General features: G+C 51.7%; 2 non-coding genes across 2 annotated transcripts; both read left to right on the forward strand.

The window, feature by feature from the left end:
- The first annotated feature begins 8,421 nt into the window (after positions 1 to 8,421).
- On the forward strand, positions 8,422 to 8,494 carry trnat-agu (transfer RNA threonine (anticodon AGU)). The gene has a single exon. It is a non-coding gene; the product is annotated as a tRNA-Thr (tRNA).
- Positions 8,495 to 11,550: 3,056 nt separating this feature from the next.
- On the forward strand, positions 11,551 to 11,623 carry trnat-ugu (transfer RNA threonine (anticodon UGU)). The gene has a single exon. It is a non-coding gene; the product is annotated as a tRNA-Thr (tRNA).
- The last annotated feature ends 412 nt before the right edge of the window (positions 11,624 to 12,035 follow it).

Genomic DNA, 12,035 nt, shown 5'->3' on the forward strand with positions numbered 1-12,035 from the left:
CTTCCCCCTCTCTAATGACATTCTCTCACTCCTTCCTCCTCGATCTTCTCTCTCCCTTTCCGCTCTCTCCACTTCCCTCTCTAATTACATTCTCTCTCTCCTTCCTCCTCCATCTGCCCCCTCTCTAATGACATTCTCTCACTCCTTCCTCCTCTATCTTCTCTCTCCCTTTCCGCTCTCTCCACTTCCCTCTCTAATTACATTCTCTCACTCCTTCCTCCTCTATCTTCTCTCTCCCTTTCCGCTCTCTCCACTTCCCTCTCTAATTACATTCTCTCTCTCCTTCCTCCTCCATCTTCCCCCTCTCTAATGACATTCTCTCACTCCTTCCTCCTCTATCTTCTCTCTCCCTTTCCGCTCTCTCCACTTCCCTCTCTAATTACATTCTCTCACTCCTTCCTCCTCCATCTTCCCCCTCGAGAGATGGCGAGTGAGAGATTGAGGCAGAGTGTGACTGAGTTGCCTTGGGATGTTTTACTACGTGAAAGGCCCGATATTCGTTGGAATTCAGAAGAATGAGAGGTGATCTTATCGAAATGTTTCAGATTATGAGGGGGCTTGACAAGGTGGTTGCAGAGAGGATGTTTCCACTGATGGGGGAGACTAGAACTAGAGGGCATGATCTTAGTATAAGGGGCCTCCCATTTAAAACTGAGATGAGGATAAATTTCTTCTCTCAGAGGGTTGTAAATCTGTGGAATTCGCTGCCTCAGAGAGCTGTGGAAGCTGGGACATTGAATAAATTTAAGACAGAGATAGACAGTTCCTTAACCGATAAGGGGATAAGGGGGCGGGCAGGGAAGTGGAGCTGAGTCCATGATCGTTTCAGCCATGATCGTATTAAATGGCGGAGCAGACTCGAGGGGCCGTATGGCCTACTCCTGCTCCTATTTCTTATGTTGCCCTCTCTCTCCCCTTCCCCTCCCTCTCTTTTCCCTTCCCCCCTCTCTCTCACTACACTTCTGCTCTCTCCCCTTCCCCACTCCTTCTCACTCCTTCCCCTCTCTCTTCCCCTCGCTCTCTTTCCCACTCCTTCCTGTCTCTCTCACCCGCTTCCCCTCTCTCTTCCACCCTCTCTCCCCTTCCACTTATTTCTCTCTCCCCTTGCAGTCTCTCTCTCCCTTCCCCTTCACGACCTGTTCTTAATCTTGTTACCCCTCTCTCACTTTCCCGCTATCTCACTTTCCCCGTCTCTCACTCATTCCCCTCTTCCCCCTTCACCCTCCCTCGCCCCACCTTCTTCCCTTCCCTCCTCTCACTCCTTCCCCCTCTCTCACTCCGTCCCCCTCTCTCCCCTCCACCTCTGCCATTTCTCTCTCCCTCCCCTCTCTTTCCTCCCCTCCCTCCTCTCTCTCTTTCCTTTCTTTTCAGATTCTCCCCTTCTCCCTCTCTCTCCCCTTCCTTTCTCTCTCCCTACCTCCTCCTTCTCTCCTCATCCCCTCTCTCCCCTTCCCCTCTCTCTCACACCTTCCCCCTCTTTCTCACTCCTTCCACCTCTCTCTCACTCATTCCCTCTCTCTCCCCTTCCCTCTCACTTTCCCCTTCCCCTCTCTCTCTCCCCTTCCCTCTCTCGATCCCCTTCCCCTCTCTCTCACTCCTTCCATTCTCTCTTTTCCCTTCCCCTCTCTTTCCTGCTCCTTACCCCTGTCGTTCCCAGAGTAGGTGGCTCCATAGGTCAGGGGTCAGGGGTTAGAGCACTGGTCTTGTAAACCAGGGGTTGTGAGATCCAATCTCACTGGGGCTCACTCAAGATTTAAATTCACTGTCAATTAACAAGGGCTTTAATTATAAATATTAACCAGCTCTGAGACCGACCCTAGAACAACAGGCTCCCCTCTCCTCTCCTTGTCTCCCTCACACTCTCTCTTCCCCTTCCAAATCTTTCTCTGCCACCCCCATCACTGTTATGTTCAGAATAAATCCACGGGACCGGATCGTAAGCTGACTCACTGGGGCCGACTCAAAATTAGATCAGTATTTAAATTCATCGTCAATTAATAAGGGATTTAGTTATAAATATTAAACATCTTTGAGACTGATCCTGAAACTGCTCTTGTATTCACTGGAGTTCAGAAGAATGAGAGGGGACCTCATAGAAACGTTTAAAATTCTGACGGGGTTAGACAGGTTATAGATGCAGGAAGAATGTTCCCAATGTTGGGGAAGTCCAGAACCAGGGGACACAGTCGAAGGATAAGGGGGAAGCCATTTAGGACCGAGATGAGGAGGGATTTCTTCACCCAGAGAGTGGTGAACTTGTGGAATTCTCTACCACAGAAAGTTGTTGAGGCTAATTCACTAAATATATTCAAAAAGGAGTTAGATGAAGTCCTTACTACTAGGGGGATCAAGGGGTATGGTGAGAAAGCAGGAATGGGGTACTGAAGTTGCATGTTCAGCCATGAACTCATTGAATGGCGGTGCAGGCTAGAAGGGCCGAATGGCCTACTCCTGCGCCTACTTTCTATGTTTCTATGTTTCTATGAAACTATTGTGACCTTGGTCTCTTTATTGAGACCCCAGAGTGGGGAAGCAGCATGGTGGATCACCTTATGTACCTGCTTGTCCCAGGGTGCACAAGTGACCCTTAGGCCTCCCACAGGTGTGCCCCCTAGTGGCAAGTCTGACATATTGGTGAGGTTTAGGTGCATACATAACATCACTCCCCCCCCCCGCCCCCTCCAAAGGCTTATGTACCAGTTATTTGCAAGTTGAGGCGATATGACGCCCTATGTCCCCGGGTCGATCACCTGATTTGAATTCCTGGCCTGGGTGAGTTGGTCGGAACGTTGCTGCCCGGCCGAGTGCCTGGTGTGATGGGACAGACGTGGCCAGGTCCTTTCACAATGGTGGCCTGCTTATCGATAGTTTGCAGTCTGGTCTGGTCCAAACGCTTTCTGCGTTTGCTCAGTACATGGTTTCACAACCAAACACTCCATTTTCATCACACACACACACACACTCCATTCCCCTCTTTGTCTCACACAGTGCTCTCGGCCCCATCTGGGGGCCCTGAATATTGTCCACGTCACTTATTCTGATGTGGTGTGGAGGGGGGCCGTACGATCGTGGTGCATTCTCTGCTGATAGCAGGCGGAAGGCTCGGTCCTGAGCGACTCTGTCCGGTGACTGCGTAGCAACCCGGGACAGCCGGGGTCTGTAGGGAGTCTACCGCGACACGTGTGGTGCTCGGCTTGGTGATCTGGGCTGCCCGCTGCGGACTATTGTCGCTGACCCTAAGGCCTGGAGAGCCCAGGATGGGCCGATACGGCCCTGAGACTTTCAGTGGTAGCGGGAGGCCGTGTGGTCCCCCGTGGATCCTGGGCCGTAGTACGGAGGTTCCCGCACCACCGACTGTGTGTAGCCTCCCTGCCTTTCTTTGTAACACGTTGCAGGGTTTGTCCCACCGGGGGGGGGGGGCAATCTGATGGGATGAGCATTACGTCTTTGCGACGGATAAGCTGCAACACTCCCGTCTGGCGGTTCGCCGTGAGCAGGCGGTAATGTGATAACACATCACTTCCTACAAGTACTTTGTCAGATACATATACGACCGGTTGTTGTTTGCCCGCTACTTTGGCTTGTTTTAACGTACCCCCGACCCCATATGATAGTACACCATTGGCCGCGAAAGAACGCTCACATGGGTTCCACAGTGCAAACAACTTATTGGAACATAGTGGGTTCCTGGCCTTCTCAGCGGCACCCCCCTTTACCTTTGCCCCAAACCCAGTGGCCTTCCTCGCTGGCCAACACATGCCTCTGTTCCGTAGCGGCCACATCCCGTGGTCTGGACGTTTCTCTCGACCCGTGGTCTGGACGCTTCTCTCGACTGCCGCCATCTTCCTCCCCAGGGATTCCCGCCTCTGGCGTCGGGAAGACACATTCGGATGGTTTCGGCCGGAGCCCCGCTCCGCTTGGTCGACCTGGAGCCTCTTCCGTCGCCGCCAAGAGGTCGTCGCCTTCGGGTGCTGGGTACCCCCCGTCTGTAACCGCTGCTCGGTTGATCTTCGCCTCCTGTGGTCGCGATGAGCGGCCTGTGCCTCGGGGGTCTGCAAATGGATCTGCACTTCGACGCCTGGTTCAGCTGAAGGTGGGGGGCTTGCTCAGCCTTTGAGCAAGGGGAGAGGTTGTTCGCCGGAGAAGGTACACAGAGGTCTTCCCAGTTCCATCGAATCTTCCCCATCCACCTTCTACCAAGCAGCATTGGCCCATCACCTGAAACAATCCACAGAGGTAAATCGCGCACCGCTCCCTCATGGGATACCCTTATGCCCGCACTACCAATAACTGGTCTCAGTTCCTTGGTGTAGGTGCCCAGCTTTGCCTGAATCGGGATCAGCTTGGGTCATTGTGCTCTGTCGCCCCCCCCCACAGCCTCTCGAATGCCTTCTGGCTCATTATTGATTGACCCGCCCCCGTGTCTAGTTCCATGGAGACTGGAGTGCCGTTAGGTCCAACTTTTCACATTATCGGAGGGCTTTTGGTGGTGAAGGTGTGTACCCCATGTACTTCCCCTTCAGCCTCAGGTTGAGTTGCCTCTCCTGCTCGTTCAGCGTGACCCTCGCTGGATCGATGGTCCTCTCCTGACTCTGCCACGTGGTGAGTCACAGACCGTTTGCACATTCGCTGGAGGTGCCCCATTGTTCCACGGCCCTTGCACACACAGGGCTTGAATCGACATTGATGGGCTCGATGGCTGACCCCAGCAGCGCCAACATGGTGCTAATGGATACGCATTCACGGCCCACGGCGGACTCTGAGTCACTCGAGGCCTAGGTCTGGCCTCTGCGGTCATGTGGGCCCTGTCCTGTGCCGTTCTGCCTGCTGAATACATTATTTTATGCACAGTACTTGCCGGTGAGCTTCGAATCTGTTTCGTGTTATCGCTCGTGGATATGAAGGCCTGGGCTGTCGTGATGGCCTTGCTCAGATAGAAACATAGAAACAGAGAAAATAGGTGCAGGAGTAGGCCATTCGGCCCTTCGAGCCTGCACCACCATTCAATAAGATCATGGCTGATCATTCACCTCAGTACCCCTTTCCTGCTTTCTCTCCATACCCCTTGATCCCTTTAGCCGTAAGGGCCACATCTAACTCCCTCTTGAATATATCCAACGAACTGGCCTCAACAACTCTCTGCGGCAGGGAATTCCACAGGTTAACAACTCTCTGAGTGAAGAAGTTTCTCCTCATCTCGGTCCTAAATGGCTTACCCCTTATCCTTAGATTGTGACCCCTGGTTCTGGACTTCCCCAACATCGGGAACATTCTTCCCGTCCCGTCAGAATCTTATATGTTTCTGTGAGATCCCCTCTCATCCTTCTAAACTCCAGTGTATAAAGGCCCAGTTGATCCAGTCTCTCCTCATATATCAGTCCAGCCATCCCGGGAATCAGTCTGGTGAACCTTCGCTGCACTCCCTCAATAGCAAGAATGTCCTTCCTCAGATTAGGAGACCAAAACTGAACACAATATTCCAGGTGTGGCCTCACCAAGGCCCTGTACAACTGCAGTAAGACCTCCCTGCTCCTATACTCAAATCCTCTCGCTATGAAGGCCAACATCCCATTTGCCTTCTTCACCTCCTGCTGTACCTGCATGCCAACTTTCAATGACTGATGTACCATGACACCCAGGTCTCGTTGCACCTCCCCTTTTCCTAATCTGTCACCATTCAGATAATATTCTGCCTTCCTGTTTTTGCCCCCAAAGTGGATAACCTCACATTTATCCACATTATACTGCATCTGCCATGCATTTGCCCACTCACCTAACCTGTCCAAGTCACCCTGCAGCCTCTTAGCATCCTCCTCATAGCTCACACCGCCACCCAGCTTAGTGTCATCTGCAAACTTGGAGATATTACACTCAATTCCTGCATCTAAATCATTGATGTATATTGTAAATAGCTGGGGTCCCAGCACTGAGCCCTGCGGTACCCCACTAGTCACTGCCTCCCATTCCGAAAAGGGCCCGTTTATCCCGGGATCCGGCAGACAGCAGCTTGCGAAGGATGACCTCGTGACCGATTCCGAGCACGAAACCGTTCGGCAACATTTCCCGCAAAGATCCCGCAAAAGCCGTACTGCCCCGCAAGGAATCTTCTGGCCCTGGGAGCGCCGGTGGGTGTAAAAGTGATACCTGGCCTTTAAGGTGCTCTCCTTCGGCTTGAGGCGTTCCCACACCAGCACACACAGCTCTGTGTAAGTCTTCTCCTCTGGTTTGACCGGTGCCAGCAGGTTTTTGAGCAGGCCGTATATCGGAGACCCACATACGGTGAGGAGAATCGCCCTGGTCTTGATCGCCCTCTCTCAGCCTCGTCCTGTTCATTGGCGACGTAGTACCGGTCGGGACGCTCAACGAAGGCTTCCCAAATCATCACCCTCAACAAATCCCTCAACAAGACCAACGGCAGCCATTACCGTGTGAAGGTTGGTGATCCGTTACTCGTCGCCAGTGAGTGATGTTCAGAATAAATCCACAGGACTGTATTGCAAGCTCAAACTGTGGTGACCTTGTGCTCTTTATTCAGACTCCAGGGTGGGGAAGCAGTATGGTGAGTCACCTTATATACCTGCTTGTCCCAGGGTGTACAGGTGACCATTGGGTCTCCCACAGGTGTGCCCCCTAGTGGCAAGTCTTACATATTGGTGACGTTTACATGTGTACACAACAATCACGACCCGTTCCACATCTTTTTATTCCTCTCTCACTTTCCCGCTATCTCGCTTTCCCCGTCTCTCACTCATTCCCCTCTCCCCCTTTCCCCTCCCTTGCCTCACCCTCTTCCCGTCCCACTCTCTCCCCTTCCGACTCTGCCTTTCCACTCTCCCTCTCCCTCCTCCTTCTCCGCTCCCTTTCCTCCACTCCCTCCTCTCTCTCTCTCCTTTCCCTTTCCTTTCAGATTCTCCCCTTCTCCCTCTCTCCCCTTCCCCTTTCTCCCTCCGCTGCCTCACTCTCTCACTCCTTCCCCTCTCTCTCTCACTCCTTCCCCATCACTCCTCTTAACATCACTTTCACCTTCCCCCCACTCTCTCTCACCTTCCCTCTCTTTCCCCTCCCCTCTCTCGCTCTCGCCTTACCCCTCTCTCTCCCATTCCCCTCTCGCTCACTCCTTCCCCTCTCCCTTTTCATTTTCTCCCCTCCTCTCTCTCTCCCCACCCTCTCCTTCTCCCTCCCCTCCGCAGTCTGCATCCCCTCCATCCTCCCTTTCACTCCCTCGCTCTCGCTCTCCCCTTTCCCATCAGACTCTTCCCCTCCCCATCTCTCCCATCCCCCCCCTCTCTCCCCTTCTCCCTCTCTCTCCCCTTCCCCCGCTCTAGCCTCCCCGCTCGAGGTACAAAGTGAGAAGGTGAGAGACAGAAAGAAAGAGAGAGAGACAGAGAGAAAGAGAGACAGAGCCAGAGTGTGACTGAGTTGCCTTGGGATGTTTTACTTCGTGAAAGACCCGATATATCGATGTTGAGAAGTGAATATTGAAGAGACGGAGGCAGGAGTCTGGGGGATGAGACACAATCTGAGTGTTTCACTGACCCCCTCCTCATTCTTCAAACAGTATTTAGTAAACCAGGTATCGTGGGTTCAAATCTCACTGCAACCTACTCAAAATTAGCTCAGTATTTAAATTCACCGTCAATTCACAAAGGCATTGATTATAAATATTAAACAGCTCTGAGATTGACCCTGTAACTACAGGCTCCCCTCACACCTTTCCCTGTCTCTCTGCTTTCCAGATCACGACCCGTTGGACTTTTTTTTTTTAACTCCTCTCTCACTTTCCCGCAATCTCACTTTCTCCATCTCTCTCTCCCCTTTCCCTCTCTCTCTCCCCTTCCCCTCTCTCTCCTTCCGCTCCCTCTCCTCACTCCTCTCTCTCCCTCTTTTGCCTTTCTTTTCAGATTCTCCCCTGCTCCCTCTCTCTCCCCTTCCTTTCTCTCTCTCCTGCCTCCTCCCTCTCTCGACTTCCCATCTCTCTCCCCTTTCCCTCTCTCTCCCCTTCCCCTCTCTCCTCTCCCTCCTCTCTCTCACTCTTTTGCCTTTCTTTTCAGATTCTCCCCTGCTCCCTCTCTCTCCCCTTCCTTTCTCTCTCACCTGCCTCCTCCCTCTCTCGACTTCCCATCTTGCTCCCCTCCCCCACTCACTCTCTCCCATTACGCTCTCTCCCATTACCCTCTGGCTGACTCCTTCCCCCTCTCTCTCCCATTCCCTCTCCCACTCATTCCCCTCTCTCCCTCCTTTTACAACTTCCAAGCACTAATCTCTCTCACAGAGCCGACACAGACACGATGGGCCGAATGGCCCTCCTTGTGTGCTGTAAGATTCTGTCAATGTTCAGGGATGAATCACCGAGAATGATTATTTGGGCCCCACCTCCTTGTTAACAATAGTAAGATGCAAACAGGAGTTGGTGTTACAGGTGGCTCCATAGCTCAGGGGTTAGAGCACTGGTCTAGTAAACCAGGGGTCGTGGGTTCAAATCTCACTGGCGCCTACTCAATTTTGGCTTCTGTTACTGAATTGACCGTCAATCGACGACAGGCCGACACCATCAACAGGAACCACTCACTCCGCACTTTACAATCTGCCCACAGCACTTTCACTTCCCACCCCCAGTCTGTATCCCACCTTTTCCACATCCAGTCTCAGAGGCACCGATATATCATCAACTCATAGAAACTTACAGCAGGGAAGGAGACCATTTCGGCCCATCGTGTCCGCACCAGCCGACCAAGAGCTATCTGCTGGGCGGTCCGCATGCCCCGACACGAGACTCCCAAAGCAAGCGCTCTACTCGGAACTCCTTCACGGCAAGCGAGCCAAAGGTGGGCAGAGGAAACGTTACAAGGGACACCCTCAAAGCCTCCCTGATAAAGTGCAACATCCCAACCGACACCTGGGAGTCCCTGGCCAAAGACCAGTCTCCCCTTCCATCTCTCTCACTCCTTTCCCATTCCCCTCCCTCTCTTTCTCCTTCCCTACTCTCTCACTCCTTCCCCACTCTCTCCCCTTCCCCTCTCTCTCCCTCCTTCCACTCTCTCTTTTCCCTTCCCCTCTCTTTCCTGCTCCTTCCCATGTCTTTCTCACAGCAGGTGGCTCCATAGCTCAGGGGTTAGAACACTGGTTTTATCAACCAGGGGTTGTGAGTTCAAATCTCACTGCAGTCTAATTTTAGTATTTGGACACCTGTCTCTCTTTCCTCCCACTCTCTTCCCCCTTGAAAGGATGCAACATTCAGATGAACCCCCTCACAGTGTTTGGGCTCATTCAAAACGATATTTAATTTGGGACTATCGATTGGAAAGTTTGGAACACTAAAGTGCTTATGGAAGAAACTACGAACTTGAGTCGACTTTTGGAATTTTTAAAGACACATTCAAGGCTGTGTGCGGGCCTAAATAACTGACAGGAGACAACTTGATTATTGAGACTGTCTGGGTGTTGGGACTAACATAACTTGTCTGGAGAAATGGGTATTCGAGAATCCTTCTCCACAAGAGACATTAACATTACAACAAATAACCCAGAGATAGCCAACCATCAACCTGAATCTGGAAAACCATTTCAGCATATACATCACCAAGAGGCCCAATCCAGCCTGTATACGAGCAACTAAGCACAAAAGGACATTGCGATTACCAAACTAATATTTCCATCAGGAAACAGTTTATCGAACATCAACCCACACAAAACATGTTAACTTTGAACGAGCCCTCCAAAATATTACAAAGAAGAGTCAAGCCCGCCAAATTCAATCAAAGAATCCTGGACTGATTTGGTGTGAAGATTAGAACCACTCAAACCGTATAACTGGCCCCTGTTTTAACAGAGGGTGTGACATACTTTGCCAAACAACCGAGACCACGCTTGTGTCATCAAGAAGGGAGAGAAACCAACGCGACTGTTGTAAACTAACTTCTCCAGCCTCGAAGTCCTGAAGTCCTGAAGGAAGAACATCACCACCACGGCAACAACTGACCACAGCCAACGTGGTATCAATGAAAAACCACCGCGATCGACCAAACTCCAAATAAACTCCAACTGGAAGATACCGAAGAATCGAAAGTTTCCAATCTACAATCTAAGTCCTGACTACCAACAGGTGAAAACATTACCTAAAGAGACTTTGAACCTATTTCTAACGAAGAAAACCGGGTACTTACCCCATAGATCCAAAACGTGCTTTACCGCATCAGTGGACTCAACCCAACTGAAGATTGTGCAGCTAGAAGTCTTCTCCAACGTTCGGGGTACGGCAAGCAGAACCTACACAATTCAAGGAACCCCGAAACCGTGAACTACCGCTAACTGACCAGAAAGGATGGTAAGCATAGTCCCTGCCTGCCCTGGAGTCTAACCTAGCTAGGATTAGGTATGGGGAGGTGGGAGGTGTCATTTTACTGTACACCCCCTTTGAATGTGTAATGTATTGTTCTTTATCAGAGTGATTATAAGTTTTGACATTGTATTTTCTTGTCTTTAATAAAATCAAAGTTTTTTTGCACCAAACCATTGATCTTTGCACTTTGTCACACCCCCCCAAATAAATCCAGAGTCTAGAACCCAAGGGAGTGGGGGCGATTCGAACCGCTCAAGTAGGTCAGAGGTGAACCTGACCCCCGGGACCACCACCACACCCTTACACTCCCGTCTCTCTCTTTTCCCTTTCCTTTCAGGTTCTCCCCCTCGCTGCACTCCCCCTCTCTCTCACTCCTTTACCCTTTCTCCCCTAAACATCTCTCTTCCCTCCCCCCCTCTCTCCCACTCCTTCTCCTCTCTCTCCCCCCATTCCACACTCTCTCTCTCCATCCCCTCCCTCTCTTTCCCCAACTCCCTCTCTTCCTCGCTGTCTCCCCTTCCCACTCTCTCACTCCTTCCCCACTCTCTCTCCTTCCCCTCCCTCCGCACTCCTTTTCCCTTCCCCTCTCTTTCCTGATCCTTCCCCTGTTTTCGCTGGAACAGGTGGCTCCATAGTTCAGGGGTTAAAGCACTGGTTTAGTAAACTAGTGGTTGTGGGTTTAAATCTCACTGGGGCCAATTCAAAGTTAACTCAGTATTTAAATTCACTGTCAATTAACAAGGGATTTAATAATAAATATTGACCAGCTCTGAGACTGACCCTGAAACACAAAGCTCTCCTATTCTCCTTTCGCCCCCTTTCTCATTCTCCCTCTCTCCCTATCTTCCCCATCACTACACATTCTGCCGCTCTCCCCATTTCTCTTTATCACTCATTCCCCCCTCTCTCCCCTTCCGCACTCTCCCGTTTCCCTCTCTCTCCTCTACCCATTTCCTCCAATCTCTCTCATTCCTTCCCCCTCTCTCCCCTTAACATCTCTTTCCTCTTCCTTCCTCTCTCTCCCCTTCGCCCCTTTCTCTCTCCCACCCCTAGCCCTCTCTTTCCCTCCTTCCACTCTCTCTCTCTCCATCCCCTCCCTCTCTTTTCCTCTCTTTCTCGCTGTCTCTATTCCCTCTCTCTCACTCCTTCCACTCTCTCTTTTCCCTTCCCCTCTCTTTCCTGCTCCTTCCCCTGTCTTTCCCAGAGCAGGTGGCTCCATAGCTCAGGGGTTAGAGAATTGGTCTTGTAAACCAGAGGTCGTGGGTTCAAATCTCCCTGGGGCCTAATTATAAATATTAAACAGCTCCAAGACTGTTCCTGAAACAACAGGCTCCCCTCTTCTCCTCCTTGTGTCCTTTACACTCTCTCTCCCTGACCCATTCCACATCTTATTCTTGCTTTCCCCATCTCTCACTCATTTCCCTCTTCCCATCCTCTCCCCTTCCCCCTCTCTCAAATTTCTTTCTACATTCCACCCAATAGAAACTTGAAGTGATCCAAAACTCGGCTGCCCCGTGTCCTAACTCTCACCCATCACCCCCTGTGCTCACTGCCCCCGTGTCCTAACTCGCACCGAGTCCCACTCACCCATCACCCCCTGTGCTCACTGCCCCGTGTCCTAACTCGCACCCAGTCCCGCTCACCCATCACCCCCTGTGCTCACTGCCCCGTGTCCTAACTCGCACCGAGTCCCGCT

This window comes from Pristiophorus japonicus, unplaced genomic scaffold, assembly GCF_044704955.1.
Source record: "Pristiophorus japonicus isolate sPriJap1 unplaced genomic scaffold, sPriJap1.hap1 HAP1_SCAFFOLD_594, whole genome shotgun sequence".
NCBI lineage: Eukaryota > Metazoa > Chordata > Chondrichthyes > Pristiophoridae > Pristiophorus > Pristiophorus japonicus.